At 36.3% G+C, this 18,629-nt stretch overlaps 1 protein-coding gene across 1 annotated transcript in view; it reads right to left on the reverse strand.

Moving 5' to 3' along the window:
* The window catches only part of LOC131758188 (cytosolic beta-glucosidase-like), a 561,551-nt gene that overhangs the window by 161,546 nt on the left and 381,376 nt on the right, over window positions 1-18,629 (reverse strand). The gene's annotated exons all lie outside the window — the stretch shown is intronic.

Genomic DNA, 18,629 nt, shown 5'->3' on the forward strand with positions numbered 1-18,629 from the left:
AGCCCACGCTTTGTCTACCACATCACACCACCACACTTTTGGTAAAGTAATTAGATCTTTGCTAATTTGACCTAATACAATAACTTAAATACAAAAAATTACATGCACCAAGACAGTTACTGCAACATTATGAGTAATATTAAAGACAAGCTCAACAATAGAGGAAATGTTAAGGGAATTATCATGAATTACATTTCTAATTAGTCTGCAGCTATTTGAAATTCTATTGCAAAGTGCTGATAATCACATGGAGAAATATCTATGGTATTTAAGGAGGAAATGAGAGTAGAAAATAGTATGATCAAAACCAAGAAAAGTTTAAAAAATAATTATACATAGAAAAAAATCTTAAAATGTTAAACGTAACACCCGTTTACCCTAAATGGTAAGCTTTGAGTAATTATTTTCTCTCTTCTTTCTACCTTACTGGATTTCTATATTTTTTATAAAGGACATTCACAACTTTTGTGATGGAGGAAATATAAATTTAATTGTGAAAGCTAAAAGTAGAATCATATTGCAATATGTAAATGTATCAAACCAAAACCTTGTACACTTCAAACTTACATAATATTATATGCCAATCATATCTCAATACAAAAATAATTTTTAAAAAGCCAAAAGTAGGAGTTAAATTAGTTAACTAATATATTTAAATTGTTTAAGAGCTTAAATATCATTATACTAAGTCATAATATTGTCCCATTGATCCTAGTACCCCATTTCTTTTTTTTAAATTTAATTTTATTTATTTTTGTATACAGCAGGTTCTTATTACTTATCTATTTTATACATATTAGTGTATACATGTCAATCCCAATCTCCCAATTCATCCCACCACCACCACCCACCTCCCCACTTTCCCCCCTTGGTGTCCATATGTTTGTTCTCTACATCTGTCTCTATTTCTGCCTTGCAAACCAGTTCTAACAGTGACTTTTTAATGTGTTGTAGGAAGCATAGTTACTTTTGATATGGCCCTCAAGAGACCAGAAATAATGGCCACCATGGCAGCAAAATAGGGTTGAAAATTCTCGATTTCTCCCTGGACTCTGCAACTTATTAATTAGTTTTGTGATTTGGGGCAAAGTCCTGAAACTCTCTGATCCTCATCTGCAAAAGATTGCTATCATCAAATTATTATTAAGATGGTTACAAAGAGTATATTGGATATTGTATGTACTGTTCCACATGACATCAAGCCACAGTTGACAGAGTGGAAATCATCATCTCATACAGATATTTACCTCACTGCATTTAATTGCACTATATCCACCTCTTTCTAAAAATAATAATAATATCCAGCTGTCAGAAGAGATCAACATAATACAATTATATAAGAATAAAGTTTATAATGGAAAGATGGTCAAAGGAGAAAAGCCAACCATTCCAATCAGAAGACCAGTACAATTTATGTGACTAAGCATAAAGTCTAGCTCTAAGTTTTCCAGCAGCCAAAGCAAAGCTACTTACACAACGTTAATCATCAGACAAAAGGAAACAGGCTAGTTCCTCAAGAGATATTAAGGTTTTACCAGAAACAAACTTGGAAGTGTTTTTTCCTATGTGGAATATTATGCAGAAGAATTAAATGATATAATGGGTAAAACTCACAAATAATTTTTCACATCAAATGGAGAAGTAGATTCCACATGACTAGCTTTTATAGTGACTTCTGTGAAAGCCAAGAATATAACATAAATCCATAACTCAGTGAAGGCAATTCCATAAGGACTCAAGTGGTATCAGCCAATATTATGGATGTTCAGTTCTCTTTTCTCCCTTTCTTTCATTTTTCCCTCCTTCCCTCCCTTTTCTCTTTAAACTCATTTGGAGACAGCCACTAAAAGTAGCTAACAATGTGGACTCTTGGATCAGATTACTTGGTTTAAATTCTTATCCTCATGTATACTAGTGATTGACCCTGTGCAAATTATTTAATCACTCTGTATTCTCTTCTGTAAAATGGAGTTAATCATGATACCTTCCTGCATGGGATTTGTATGAAGGTTAAACTAGAGAATGCATGCAAAGTAGTTAAAATAGTGCCTAACACAGAGTAGGTAGCCCATAAAGGTTAGATTTAATAATAATAATAAGCAGATTAAGAAGAAGAATATGAATAATTATTTGAATAATATTAATAATTATTTAATTATGAATCATCTTTGAATGCCTATTATGCATCATTTAATATGCTAGATATTGACTGCTCAAAAATAAGTTTTTCTCTGACCTCAAGGAACTCATATATAATGTTAGAGACAGACATCTATAGAGATAATTCTAAAACAAGTTAATATTGTAGTTGATTATAAAAGAAGCACAAAACCTAGTTTGGTAGAGAGAAGAGAGGGAATCAAGGAAAGCTTCCTGGAGGAGGTTATGTCTGAGGCAAATCTAGTAAGAGTAAACACTTGCATAATGCGTTACCCTATACCACTCACTGTTCCACACACTTGCATATTTTAACTCATTTAATCCTCTCAACAATTCTGTAGTGTGCTTTTATCACTGTTTACAAACAGGGAAGCTGAGACATGGGGAAATTAAATAACTTGCCCAAAGGCACACAACTAGAAAGTGACAGAACTGAGTGTTTTCCTAATCACTCTAATTGCATCTTTAGTGTCTTAAACCCAAAAGGACTTGTGGCAGTTACCCATGCAGAATGAGGCATACCATGCAGACAGAAAGGGACAGCATGGTATGGGAAAATAAGATGATTATTTCTCAGCAGTAGATAATGTCAGGGATGTAGCAATAGGAGGTAATAAAGGTGGAGGTTCAGGAAATGGGAATTTGTGAAGATTCTTGCATGCCACACTAAAAAACTTGCACTTTATCCTGCTGGACCTGAAAATGATGATATGTGAATTTGAAACATGCCAATTGAGCAAGAATTTTGCTCCATGTGACATTGAGCAAGTTACTAAATATCTTTAAGTTTCAATTTTATTAGGGGGAAATGGAACAAATAAGTTACATTACAAGGCAAGCAATGGTGTATGCATATATGTAAAGTGCATGGTAACTTGTAGACATTCAACAAATGACCTTTATTCTTGCAAAACACATAGTGAGCAGCCTGAATGGAGAAATAGAGGACACATATGTGCCTAAGGCTCCACTGATGCCAATGAAGTGCAGAGGACCTACATCCTATATAGAGTTGGGGCCTATCCTGAACAGGTGCTGTAGTCTGAATGTTTGTGTCCCCCTCATATATTGAAATCCTAACCACCAAAGTTGATGGTATTTGTAGGTGGAGACTTTAAGAGGCCAGTTAGGTCTTACGGGTGGGGCCCTCATGAATGGGATTAGTGCCCCTTCCATCATGTGAGGCTACATGAAGTGTGCAATCCAGCAGAGAACCCTAAAGCCACCATGCTGGCCACCCTGATTTTAAACTTCCAGCTTCCAGAACTGTGAGAAACAAATTTCTGTTGTTTATAAGCTACTCATTCTGTGATATTTTGTTATAACAGCCCAAATGGACTAAGAGAGCAGGTAAAAATCTCATGAAGCTAAAAAGTACCCTTGAAATTCCTTTAGGAAGTTGTTGACATATCATCTCTCAGCAAGTGCAACATTCAAGCATTGCAATATATTAGTGCTGCTTCTACTGATGAAGGGTTTTCTTTCATCTCTGTCTTGTCTATGTGTTATCTCTCTTTCTTTGTGTCTATCCTTGCTGAATGAGAATAGCTGACTTCACATAAATTAAATGAACATATAATTCAAGTGCTTCTTAGAAAGGCCAAATGGGGGAAATATGATTTGCCCATTAAGTGTAAAAAAATCCCTGAAGCAGACAATCTATCATTAATTGAGTCAAAATAAAGTCTTCATACACATACTTTACATTTTTAAGTGAATTATTCCAAAAATTACTTTATTTTCAGTCTTATAAATCCTGAAACTCATCTATTATACAGAGAGAAAAACAGACTGAGAAAAGGAATGGAAAAAAGCAGAGTTAATAGTTTCAGAATTAAAACCAGTCATCTTGCTAAGAAACTAAGGGCTTTATGGCTCCCCCTGCCCTCAGGTGCTTCTTCACACTGTCTCACTGGAAAGAAACCTTGGTACAGAAACACAGGGCATCTCGCCAAAAACCTCCAGGGAGTATTGACAGGTATGAGTCACAGAGTCTCCAGAGCTAATAAAGCAGGGAAGAAAAAAGAGAAAGAAACATGGATATAGAGGGACTCAATAGACTAAGATTTACCCCAGAACAAAAGCCTTCATCGGGAAGAAATAAAAGGACTAAATTTAAGAGCCAAAATCACCAAACAGCTAGGAACCACCACCACACTGTTTCTTATAATGAAACTGGACTGAAGAAAACAATAGAGATCAGATATGGAGAATAGAGGTGAAGAGGTACTACTTTTAAAAGCTTAGTTCAGGAAGAAACAGTTTAGAAGTGCTCCTTATATAATATTTACAGTGGGAATGATTGCTGAAAAGTAGAGAGTTTGGGATATGCTTAAAGGTACTCGAGGATTACTAAGCATAGAAAGTCGTTCCTAGAAAAAGAAAAATAGTAATTATACATATTGATCAACCACCTTTTGCTGTGATACTGTCCTTAGAGTGAGCCCAGTGTCACCCTCTGCTGGCCCAGTTGTCATACTGCTGGCAAGTAGAAGAAATGGATTTAAAACCAAGTATAAATCCTACAAATATTTCTTCCATATAATACCGAATAAAAAAGCAAATGATGTCAAAGGAAATAAGCTTATGTAAGAATCTTGGGGGGAGAATGTGTCCAGAAGGAAGAAATATGAAATAAATAAAACCTCTTACATGAAAACAGAGCAAGATTAGAATACCACAGAGGGAAAAAGACATCTATCCCATAAGGAAATTTTTCCTTTCCTGATTATTTAAAATTCAAGTAGTGTTTTTCAGGCTCAAAAATTTTATCCTGCCTCCTGGTACCCTAAGACTAATCCATTTCCATTAGTCAGCTTTAATGATCAATGTAACACACCTGAACTTACAAAAAGATTTAGCTCTCACTCACTTCACATGTTGGTGGCTGTGGGTCAGTGACTGTGTCTCTATGGCATGTGTCTTCTGATTCCATTCTCCAGGTGAACAAGCAGCCTCTTGCTAGGATATATATTCCTTGTGGTGAAGGGAAAAGAGCAAGAGAGTTGGAGGAAACTCGAGATACCTCTAAAAGCCTCTGCTGGCAAGTGGCCTAAATCAAGCTGGCTCATGTTGCTTCACCAAAACACATGCAGCTCAATATCAAAAAAACAAACAATCCAATCCAAAAATGGGTGCAAGATCTAAACAGACATTTCTCCAAAGAAGACATACAGATGGCTAAAAAGCACATGAAAAGATGCTCAACATCATTAACTATTAGAGAAATGCAAATCAAAACTGCAATGAGGTACCACTTCACTATGGTCCGAATGGCCATCATCAAAAAATGCACAAACAGTAAATGCTGGAGAGGGTGTGGAGAAAAGGCAACCCTCCTACACTGTTGGTGGGAATGTAAATAGGTACAGCCACTATGGAGAACAGTATGTAGATTCCTTAAGAAACTAAAAATAGAGCTACCATATGAGCCAGCAATCCCACTCCTGGGCATATATCCAGAGAAAACCATAATTCAAAAACATACATGCACCCCAGTGTTCACTGCAGCACTATTTACAATAGCCAGGACACGGAAACAACCTAAATGTCCATCAACAGAGGAATGGATAGAGTAGATATGGTACATATATACAATGGAATATTACTCAGCCATAAAAAGGGATGAGATAATGTAGCAACATGGATGCACCTAGAGATTGTCATACTGAGTGAAGTAAGTCAGACAGAGAAAGACAAACATCATATGACATAGCTTATTGAAAACAAACTTATGGTTACCAGCGGGTAAGAGGTGGGGAGGGATAAATTGGGAGATTGGGATTGACATATGCACACTACTATATATAAAATAGGTAACTAATAAGAACCTACTGTATAGCACAGGGAACTCTTCTCAGTACTCTGTAATGGCCTATATGGGAAAAGAATCTAAGAAAGAGTGGATATATTCATATGCATAACTGATTCACTTTGCTGTATATCTGAAACTAACACAACATTTTAAATCAACTATATGCCAATAAAAAATTTTTTTAAAACCCACACCATATGGCCACTCCTAACATCTGTGGGGAAATCTGTGCACTTTCCCACATAAAGGGCAATGGCTGAGGATGAGGATGTATAATCATCTTACAGGGAAAGGAGGAACAAATCGTCAGGAGTAACAGTACAGTCTATTTCAGTCTACTTAAACAAGGAATACAGGCTTCCTTCCGGCAAACAAAATTCACTTAACCTCTATTCATGGAATACACTCTTAAGGTCTCATGCAGTCACAGCACTGGATCTCTTGGTCTGTAAAATGCATAAATGTGGCTTCACTTAATTCACAGTCCTGTGAACTGAAAACAAATAAACAAACAAAAAACAGGTCGTTCACCACCTATCTGATGCTTATTTGCCAAAAAGGGACGATGAAAGCAAAGATCACTCTTCTGCAGAAGGGAGAAAACCTTGAAGAACACAGCAGTGCTGGTCCAAAGCAGTTCTGAAGTCTGGGAGAGACTTCCTGTTTCATTATCTACTTCAGCCATGTATGAATAAGAATTTGCATCTAACCCTCTCTTAGCCCAGTAGGGAAGTGTGTACTGAAAGGCAATTTTATAGTTTGAACGGTAATAATCTGTTCAAAGCCTGCATCCAGACTGTCTGCAGCTTTGACAATTCAATTTTCTGAAATACCTTGCTAGTGTCTGTTTTGTTTACTTGTTTGTTTGACTCTAATCATCTTCATATGCCAAGAGCCACACTCCCAATTCTGTTCCAGATTTTCCTCTCTCCTAAGAGAGCTAATCAAATGTCCATGAGACCACACTCTTAGTCCCTTTTTCCTTGAGTCATTTTGTGCCTGGAAAGGACTGACTTACTTAACCCTGAATTCATTCAAAACTTTTAATAGAATTATGACAGCCACATTAAGGAACTCAACTTTGTTGTACCAAATGTTAAAGCTGCTTTATCTCATTTGTAGGCATTTTAAAGTAAATCTAGCACGTTATCATGGCACACGGGAGTTGTGCAATTTGACATATTGACTGTAGCTTGGTGAAATATAGCAGCATTTAGAAAATTCTGCAAAGAAAAATGCAATGGTGATATATCTATATATCATATAGATGTACATATATCATATATATATAATTTATATTTATATTATATATACATTAAAATGTGATATGTGACAATCCATGATGAAAGCACAGTGCTGGGATTTTTTTTAAATGGTGTTTATAAAATTATGTGAGTAGTATGGCTGAGTAATTTTCTTAAAAGCAGAAGTCCTGGGGCTTGAGTGCTCTCCTTAATAATTTATCAATCCATCATTGAGCATAAGAATATATGTGTTTATTCACAAGCGTGTTTTGTAAATTATCTTTATAAACAAGAATACATAAGATGTAGAACTTCCTTTTTAGTGAAGGGTGAAAAATTTAGAGAAGTAAGATTTGGGAAATAAATGAAATCAAGGAATCCAGTCAACAGAAACCTAGAGAGCTTTTATGGATTAATATTAGTTTCAGAAAAGTATCTGTGTACAAATTTATAGAATCTCTCATAGAACTTTCACATGGTTAAAACTCCCTGATGCTTGTTCACAGACATACTCCCTAGGTACCCTGAGCCCCAGGTTAAGAGTCATTGAATTGGAGTGCCTGTAGTCCATATAGTCTATGAATATGTAAACTTTCTTGGCAATAATTTTTATTGTCTAGCTCCTCTTCCTATGCTAACTTGGGTAATGTCAGGACTCACTCCTGAGATCCCTTATCTTTCCATGCTACTGCCTCTCTAAGGGACTGCACCAATAATATGCTTCTAAATGCCTCTAAATGTTGCTGTTTCCAAATGTATATCTTTAGCCTAGACATTTCTCCTAACATGTAGACTTGGAAAGCAATCTCACAAGTGCCTCAAACTTTGCATGCCTCCCACAGACATGTACCTCTCCTCAAGTGAAACTAACTTCTATTCACCCAAATGATCGCATCATAAATCCAGGAGTTGTCCTTGGTACCTTCTTCTCTCTCAACATTCCTGTACCAACATGGGCAGGCTTTACTGATTCTACCTTCTAATTATAAACTCAAGTCTGCCTACTATCTCCACCTCTAAGTTCACCTTCTTGGTCCAAACCACCATCATCTCTTTCTCAGAGTGCAGTGATTGCCTCCTAAGTGATACCCTTTTCTTCTCTAGCCTCCCTCTGTTCCATTGTCCACAAAGCTGCCAGAAGGCTCTTTATAAAATCCACAGTAGGCCACAGAATTCCTTTGCATGTGCATAAAACCATTCAATATTTGCTCAGAAAACTTGGAATCAATCCCCAAACTTGGGCATGACACGCACGTCCCAGACTTCTTCATGCCCCTCCATCCTCTTCTCATGCCACCCTCCCCTTCAGAGTTCTCCAGACACACTGGCTTGCTTTCCTTCAATTCCTTGAACATGCCATGTTCTTTCCAACCACAGGACATTTGCACAGGCTTTCCCCTATGCTGGAAGTGTTTTAATCTCTACCATGCAATGAGTGAACTCCTAGTTATCCTTCAGGCCTGAGCATAAATGGCACTTCATCAGACAAGTCTTCTTTGATTCCTCAGTGAAAATGAGGACCCCTTGTAATAACCATTCAAAGTTCCAATTCCTACATTTCCTACAGCACATTCCTTACAATTAGTAATTACACAGTTTCTGATTATTATTTGTTTGATTTCTGACTACCTACCTTACTAGATTGGAAACTATATGAGAGCAGAAACAAATCCTACTTTTTAAAATAAGATACACTGCTGCATCCTCCACATCTACACTTAAAACTGTGCATTACATGCCGAAATATATGCAGAAAAAGTTGCATTGTGACCAAGCATATGTTTATAGAATTGTTTATAAGTCCAGCAATACTTATGGAGTGTCTACTATGACTAGGTACTGGGAATTGAGCAGCGTTTAAGCAGGACCTCTTCCCTGCCCTCATGGATCTTGTGGTCTATACCCCTACAGTCATATTTCCTATAGAGAATTGTCCAAAGCCTCCTTAAAATTATGGCACTTATGCACTTAAATTTCCCCTTGAAAAGAATCATAATTCACGGCAGAAACACAAAGTCAAAAAAAGAAATTCTGTCTTCAGTTTAAGCTATCTTATTCACTTACTCTACCTATGCTAGCAAATCATAAAAGTACAGATCATTGACTTTAGTCTAAATTCCTTTTGTTCATTTGTATCAGAACCATAATGTTATTTAATCTTTGTTTTTTGTGCTTAATGGATATGAGTGTTCTGATAAATGCAGTGCAGCAGTCAATAACACACCAAAGCCTGTACATAATTGGCTAACTTGCTGGGAAATGAACAGCCTTGCTTGCTAAGTCTTAAATAATATTCCCTGGGAAAGTCTGAATATCATTTTATCACCTTTATAGGAATTTAGATGTTTAAATCCAGGTATTATTAATGGGAGTTATAATCCAGTTGCCCACAACCTACTCTAAAAATATACCAAGAGCTATACTGAATTTTCTACTCACTTCAAATTTTTACCTGATCTCCCTGTGCTACATGGCTGCTTCCCACTAGCTATCTGTTTTACATTTGGTAGTGTATATATGTCCACACCCCTCTCTCACTTCGTCCCAGCTTACCCTTCCCCCTCCCTGTGTCCTCAAGTCCATTCTCTATGTCTGCGTCTTTATTCCTGTCCTGCCCCTGTGTTCATCAGAACCCTTTTTTTCCCTAGATTCTATACTTATAGCTGATTCACTTTGTTATACAGCATAAAATAACATAACATTGTAAAACAATTATACTCCAATAAAAATGTTTAAAAAAAAGGTACAATCCAGAAAAAAAAAGTTTTACCTGTTTCTTTCAGTTAAAAATGGGCTTAGTATATAGCCTCAAATAATTTTTAGTCTGGTTCAGTTAAGAGAAATTTAAGATTGTAAATTTAAGATTGTAAATACCCTTTGCATGTTAATAGACAAAGATATACAACTTAACCACATACAAACTATAGACATCATATTTAAATTATAGGAAAATGCAAATAGTACCTCAATTAGTCTCTATGTCAGAGGATTTGCAATTACTTTTCACTGTCAAGCATGATGTCAAAGTATGAACTCTGTCATTTAGACTTCACTAATAATTAGCAGGGAAGGTTTGACAAATTTTCATGTAACTCCATATAAGATAGCAATGTAAGCTAATCAGCTAATGGAAAAGCTTTGACACTTCACTAGTCTCTAAAAGGCTACAGGATGGTAATAGATAACCACATTGCAGTAAGGCAAATAAATCTGAGAATGCATGTGCTGTGTATCGGTTTCATGTGGTACTTAAAGAATTTCCTGGAAATGTCTGCAATGTATAAAGATAATGAGACAGGAAAAACACATCATTCATCAAGTAGAACATACCAAAGCATACTTTCTCATGCAATTCTTGAAGGAATAATACATAAAAAGAAAATAATCCATTCAAATCCATAGAGTTCACTGCCTCATTCTAAAGCACCAACTGATCAAAAACAATTTCAATTGGCAGAGTGAAAATAACCTACACAACACGAGAAGCAAATGAGGAATTCTTAAGGGAGCAAAAAATGGGCTTCATAAGTTCTAGAGCTGGGACTGGAAATCAAGAACACTTGAGTTCCAATAGACAGCAATAGACTAGACTGGCTGGCTTCAGCCATATGCCATTCTATGTCATATGTCATATATCTATGTCAATGTCTGTGCCTACCCATGTCATCTATGTCTATTAACATATATGTAAATATATTCAACAACTATTATGCATCAGATATCAATGCTGGTATAGTATCAAGCATTAAGGAACTCAACGGAACAGAATACACAGAGAATGCCATACAATAACTAGCAACATGACCTACAAAGCTCTACTCATTAGACACTACATGCACAATGGCTCAGGCCCATGAACTTTTCAGAGACCAAGAAAATAGTTGAGTCTTGAATTAAACAATCAAATTTATGGTCTAAAAGAGGAGATCAAAACTGCCAAGTCAAAATTCACAATGGTTTAATCAGATGTTTATAAACATACTATGTCAGCTTCATTCACGATAACATCCAGCATTCATAAACATTTCTTTACACTTGAAATCAACTTGTAGGTTAGATTTTCTTGGTTCACAAAAATTTCTGAGTGTGCGCAAAGATTGCTGAGAAATTGTAATTGACTTTAAATTAAATTAGATATTTGTAGTCCCAAAATTTTGAGGCCCATTATAAGTATCCTCATAAAAATTTCACTGGCAAAAATATACTATTTTGAATGTAGGATTTGGATGCATGTTTATAGGGTTGATATAATGTGGGGTAGGGACTCCAAAAGAAAGAGTGCCAGAGCCTATGGAAGTCTCAGAATCACCTGGATGTGCCAAGGGGAAACATTGGCATACATAGAAAGGGTTTCTTTGAAGATGAGAAATTTGAAATACAATTAAGAGTTCATATGACAAAGGGAGAGAAAATACATACATCTTCAAAGACACAGTCATGCATTTTGGGGCACTGGTAAGGCATTTCTTATGACTGAAGGCTCAGCTCAGGTTTGCAGCTGGAAGGGAAAAAGTTCCTGGAGAAGGATTAAGGCCAAACAAAGAGCAACTCAGGAGAAAAGGACCAGCGAAGCTTTCTCAACAAGAAAATGACATGATCAGATACACTTTCTTATAAGGTAACCCTGGTGGCAATATGGACAATAGATTTAGTGGGGTCACCCATTCGGAGACCATTGCAATATAAGACAGATAAAAGATGATGAGAGTCAAAGCTCTGGCTGGAAATTCAAGAGATATTTAGTTTGTGAAAGTGATTCTTGGAGATAAAAACAGTCTCCTGCTCTGCACTAAGCCTTTGAGAGCAATTCAGAGAAGTGTTGAGTGGGATCATTTTCTCTGAGGTGCAAGTTATTTTATAAAGTGGGTAAGTCCAATCCACAGCAACCATTAATGCATCCTTTCTCTTTTAGAAATGTAGTATGATTCTCTTTTGTTGAGTCCGGCAAAAATCCGAGTGCCCACTATGCAAGCAACATTATTACCTTGTAAGGATTCGAGAAAATAAGCAGTGGCTGTCACACGGCTTTAAAACATGGCTCTTGCTTCTCGTCTACCCCTTTACCTGTTCTTTGTACTTGGGTGGCTCTTTTGTCTTTAGCCAGTCAACTTGCCATCCCCAAATGATGCTCTCATTGTGAACCCAGTGTGCTAACCTCACTACCCGTTTTATCCTCCTACCATCAAGTTGCTAATTATGCTTACCTAGCCTGTATCAGGCTAACTTACCTGCCTTACAAACCATCAATATCCTACACCCAACACTCATCTGGGATTTGCCTTCCCTTCTAACCTGAGGCTGACTACCTTGATCTGCTAAATTAACAGCTCCATGCTTTTTTTTCTGTCTTTCAAAGCCATATTATAAATAGTCCTAATTCTATTGTTTATGACCTAATAATACCTTAACATATTTAATAAGGTCATGACAACCCTGCAATTCATTACTGTTTCTACTCCTAGAGATAATGATAACAAAAGAAACGGAAATGTGATTTCTGTATCAGGTATCCAAGAAACCTGTTTATCCTAAGAGAGGTGGTAAAGAAAGATTTTATTATTGCCTTTTAAAAAATACAGTGACTGAGCCAGAGAAAGGTTAACTGGCCACGTTTACCAATTATTTGGTTTCCATGCCAAGGTAAAGTTCATGCTTCAAATACATCTCCATACTCTTCTCACAAACTTTTTGTTTTTGTTTTTTCTCAATAATCCCTTACCTCAACAGAAACCTAGCACAATTCTTATAAAGATGTTTGTCTTATAAATTGATGTTTGCCTCTGGGCTTCAGATATTTATTTTTGTTTTACTTAAATTGGTTTAAGGTGCATCCCCTGAAGACCAGTGTTCTAACAGTCTCCATCACTCTAGAGGGGTAAGAAAAGGGAGAAAGAAAATAATTGGCTTTCTTTTCCTTTCTGTCCCTGCTCCTGTACCTCCTCTTCATCTCTAGCTTTTCCCATTGTTAAATCTTGTTCCAATAAAGGGAAAATTTAAAAATGGAATAGGAAAATGTGAACAGTGAAAGAAGTTCTCTGATTAACCACTGAGTCATAAAGACCTCAGCTACAGTGTTCTCTGGTTGGTTAAGAATTTAAAAAATAATAATAATAACATATCTGAGAACATTTATAACATAGTAGGTGTTCAAAGAATTTTGTGGGGTTGTTTTTTCCTTCTGTGCACTCCAACCAACAATTTCAGTTCAGTTATTTTTTATAATCCCAAATTGTGTGTTACTGTAATTATGCATAGATCATACATAAACCACCATATTTTAAAAATTATTCATTTTGCATATGAGCCACCTCATAATTGTATTCATTAAAATGATCCTTATTTGAACATCCATCCAGTGCAACCTTCAGAATGCTGGACATTTGTACATAACCTGGAACTATGGGCTTCATTTGGCTTTCTTTGTTGAATTACCAGCAAATATAGAGAACTGCTTTTGGGCAGTTTTATTTGAATTTTGAAGGCAGGTAATTTACTAATCCTCCTTTCAGATGCTTCCTTTGTTATTTTCTGAGATGTGTGTTGACTGAATGTTTCAAGGTCTTCATTGTTTAAAGTCAATAAGATAATGGAATTCCCTTTGATAAACTAAATTTGTTGACAGAAATTTTAAAAAGTGCAGAAATAAAATATTTTATTTCCTTTGCAGAAATAAAAAAAAGTCCTCAATGTATAAATATATGTTGATGGAGGTGACTGCATCTCTTGGTGAAACATTTAGCTGCCTGTCTTCATAAGATCTGGTATCTTAATAGGAGAGCATAACTTTCTTTCTGTTGTAACTTTAACCACCTAAAGGTGCTGGCAGCGAAGCAAAAGCAGGAAGTCTAATAAAGACATTAATAATGCATGTCCACAAATCCTCATTTTCATAGACACTTCCTACGCTGCATCTACACTTAAATGAACAATTTACTTCCTTGGAATCATTTCTAAACCTTCTCCAACACATCCTCTCCCCCAACGATCTACATCTGGGCACCATATGCATGCTCAGCTGCTTTCCTACTGTCTCATCCCACACTCTGCACTGAACTGAGACATTTGCTGAAGAAATAAGAAGAGTACTGCCCCCAAAGTAGAAGACAATGAGTTCTATGGCCACCCTCACCATTTATTCTCTCTTTCTGCAAACCACTGAAATTCTCTAGGCACCAGGAATCTCATGTGTAAAGTAGAGATCATCATAGCTTATCTTCCTAAAATTAGATGATCCCTGAATGCTCTTTCAACTTCAAGGCTCCATTTCAATAGAAATATATGGAGAGGACTTTAAGCCTTGTCAAATTCAAACTTTGTATTTTGACCCTATCTTCCCTATCTCATAGGAATAATATGAAAGCACTTTAAAGATGTACGAAATAATTATCTAAGTGTAAGGGGAAAATGAATTATTGTAGAAAACCTTAAAAAAATCTTAATAACTAACACAGGAATGTCTCTTAGGGTAGAAGTGAAGCTGTGCAGAGAAAATACCTTAAGAGGTTGCTTGTTGGAAGAAGGTGAGGCATACGCTGGGAGAAACCAAGGTAAAAAGAGAGGTAACTGGAATTGAACAGAATTCTGGTACCTGGGCCAGAATTGAACCAAAACTTTGTGTTGGGGGATAGTCAAGCAGAAAAGGGTAACGTTGGAAGAAAGCTGCATGACTAAAGAGTATATGATGGACATCAGGAGCCTCGGTTGAAGTTATAATTTTCACTTTGACTTGAATGTAAATCCCTCAAACCTATATGCTAGAAAGACTGTTTCACACACAAAATCCTGGTGAGTAAGTCTTCTTAGTAGAAATTACAGAAAATGGTTAAAGTTCTGTTTCTCAGTCCATGCGTTAGAGTTGAAGGATAATCAAGTCCAGAAATAAGATACTGTCTAAACTGAAATAATTCAGAAAAAGTAGCGTCTCAGAAACACAGTAGAACATGAAAAACTTTAGAACGTGAAAACCTTAGGATAAGTGTAAAATTTGTTTTGGTCATGATCTGAATCTTACTTTTCTGAAATATTAAGGGGAGGTGATCAATCTCAGCACATATCTGGATGATTATGGTGATGAGGAGGAAGGGGAAGAGAAGAAAGGAGGAGGGGTACGGTGATGATGATGACTGGTATCAGGAGAATTTTTATTTCCACATAAATTTAATGATATAGAAGGAGAAGAATCAATATGCCCTAGTGAAAAAGGGGGTTGTCAGTGAAAAGAATAGCTTTATAAACAAGATAGTAGTTAAAAACCATGAACCAAAAGGTCACGGGTAATTTGTAATGGAGAAAATAAGTTAGGACAGAGGAGTGGTGAACAATCCAGAAAAGAAATGTAAGACTTTGAAGGAGATGCTATGAGGTTAGACTACATCTTAACATGCACAACAAGTTTCCATAAAATTAGCATTCCTTTAGGAATCATAATTATTGTAACATTCAAAGAAATAATTGAAATGAATTAGTAGTCTTCTTCAATAAATGTCTTAGCTACTATTTCAACTAATAGAACAGATGCACTTCCAGAATTCATTTATAATAGTAAGATGAAAAACAACATAAAATGAAGGTGACTAATGTGATGGAGAAAAAAGAAAAGAACTGGACTTAAAGTTCTAGGATCTAAATTCAAACTTTGCTTTAGCTATTGAAAATTATTTACTGAATTTCTATGTGCCTGACTTTGTGTTACATTCAAGGATATAAAAATGACTAACATGGCGTCTGGACTGAAGACATGCACAGTCTACTCAAACAAACATGAAAACAGATTACTTTATTACAATATAAAACGCTACCTTAACAATTTGAATGGTAAGTACAGCGCAGTGTGGCAACAGAGAGCATAGACCCAGAAGCTAGACCTCCAGAGTCCAAATTCTGTCTCCTGCATTTAATTGTGTGATCTTGAGTGATTATATAACTTCTCTGTGCCTCGGTCTCCCCACTAATAAAATGGAAATACTAAGATTGCTTCATGAAGTTATGGAAGATTGTAAAATACTTACAATGATTCCTGGCATATAAAGAGGGTTGTGTCATCACCATTCTCTTCACCATCATCATCATCACCATCATCTTTATCACTATGGAAACGCTAAAGTGAGAAGAGCTAATCTTGCCTAAGAAAACCAAGAAAGGCTCACAAAGTAAATGTGAATCCACTTAAAGTGGATATTCCAGGTAGGTAAATGGGAAAGTATATGCCAAACAGCATGAACTACACATCCAAAAGTGAAAAAATTAAGACAAGCCCTGCTGAATTGCTGGCTACGAGGTTAGGCTCAACTGGATTCCTGTCCCTTTCTCTGTAGTCTCAGAGCTTCTCCACATGGTTCCTCCAGCAGAGTCGTCAGACTCCTTATTGGTGTCTCAGGGCTCCAAAAGACAGAGGCAGAAGCTGCCAGTCCTCTGAAGTTCATGTGTCTATTGCATGCCATTGGTCAAAGAAGTTACATGCAGTCCAGGTTCAAAGGGAAGGGAAATTAACCCCACCTTTCAAAGGGAAGAGGGTCAAGGAATCTGTGGCTATCCTCCATACATGTAAAGGGTGGAGGACAGATTAAGGGGCTATGTCTCAGAATCAGCAGGATATGTTGTCCATCAGTGTGTGGAATGGAAATGAAAGATAAGAATCATGAAGAAACACAGTCAAAGATAAGAGGATCATTTTTGCATAAGAGGATCATTTTTGCAATACTCAAGCATATGGAAATGGAAATTGTAAGTCCTGAATTTTCCAAGAAATTATGATCAAAATGATGGTCACATCCAGGAGATTTATTTCAAGATGTTATTTGTGTAAGATGCTTATAAAACTTCTAAAAAAACATACCAAAAAGCATATGTTAAATCAAAATAAACTTTATTTTAGAAAGTCACTTTAAGTATGTGGTGATATAATTAAGCCTTATTAATATGCTGTTTATTTAACAGATTAAAAATGCATAAGAAGCATGTCTCATTCATCTTAATTAGACAATATGCTTGTCACAATTATTTGCTTTATATTTTCATTTTTCATGAACACTTTGAGGATATCCATTGATGCTATTAAAATCAAGTTTCCCCTTGGTTTGTAGTTCTCTGATCTCAGTGCCACAGCTCTCCTGAGGCACTACCCAGGATTTCTCACCTGACCCTCTGCCAACGCCTGGCTGTTAGATCTGTTCTGGAGCTAAGAACAGCTACAAGAAAATGACTGCATGTATTTTCATGTTCTCAAAAGTGTTCTTGCTTTGTGATTCAGATTTCAAAATTTGCCCACTCTCAAGTATTGCACATAGCTATGGGTGTGAGATAATAGATACTGGCTGACAGAATATCAAATTCTAGAGCTGCAAGAGGTTTTCAAAATTATTCCTTCCAATTTTTTCCAAACACAATCATTTGGAATCATTTTCCAAACTCACCACTTTCACCACATTGCACCAACCATTGACATACTATTATTTTTTCCTGTAAATGTATTTACATTTTTACTCATATACTTTGAGGAATGTATATATTGCTATTACAAATAGAAAACTAGTTGAATCTGCCATAATTGAAGATGATAATGCAAATGAATATAACCAAAACAAAATGATACTAATAGATTCTAACCTGATGTTTTTGCCTGCCTGAAGCTCAGGGCCTGAGGTTCACTCACTCTGTTAGAAAAGTAAATTCTCAAGTTTGAGATTACCAGGATCAAATGGAAGGTTTCTCCTTGAACCAGAAGGATTAGAAGAAAGTTGTAAAGGTATAAATGCCTCCACCATGTCATCCAGTAGACTGCACCTTTGAGGTATCACCAATCACTTTGGTATTTTCAGTGGCATGGAACCCTTGCTTGGGAAGCATGTACTATTCCTTTCCCCTCATCAAAGACACACTTATTGAATATACCTTGTGCCCAAATCTTGGTTTCTAATACCATTTCTGATAAAAGAAACCAGGGCTTCTCGGTGATTCTAGGACTGAGAGAGAAAATAGACAAAATTAGCCTAGAGCATCTTGTAGTGCCAGAAAGTAAGGATATTCTGAAAAAAAAAGAAAATCAAACCATGATGATGGGGTATGTCAAAGGGACAAAGGAGCCAATCAAAAGGGCTTCCAATGGTCAAAGCTGGAACAGTTTGAACAATAAAAAGTCAAGTAGTATTGGATTATAAAGAAAAGCACAGAATAAATAACCATGAGTCCATGTTGATAAAAAAAATAACTGAGTAAATAAGGAAGAAGAGACAAATCTCCCAAGTAGAAGACTTCCAAATCATTTATGTAGATACTTCATCCTCAAGAAGGTGGAGCATAACCATCATTCCTTAAGTGCAGATTGAGCGCAGTGACTTCTTTCATGGTATGGAAAAGAAGAAAACTTTACAGTGGAGAAACCTTACAAACATTACCTCAGCAACAGTGATCAA

This window comes from Kogia breviceps, chromosome 6 (genome assembly GCF_026419965.1).
Source record: "Kogia breviceps isolate mKogBre1 chromosome 6, mKogBre1 haplotype 1, whole genome shotgun sequence".
In the NCBI taxonomy this organism is placed as follows: Eukaryota; Metazoa; Chordata; class Mammalia; order Artiodactyla; family Physeteridae; genus Kogia; species Kogia breviceps.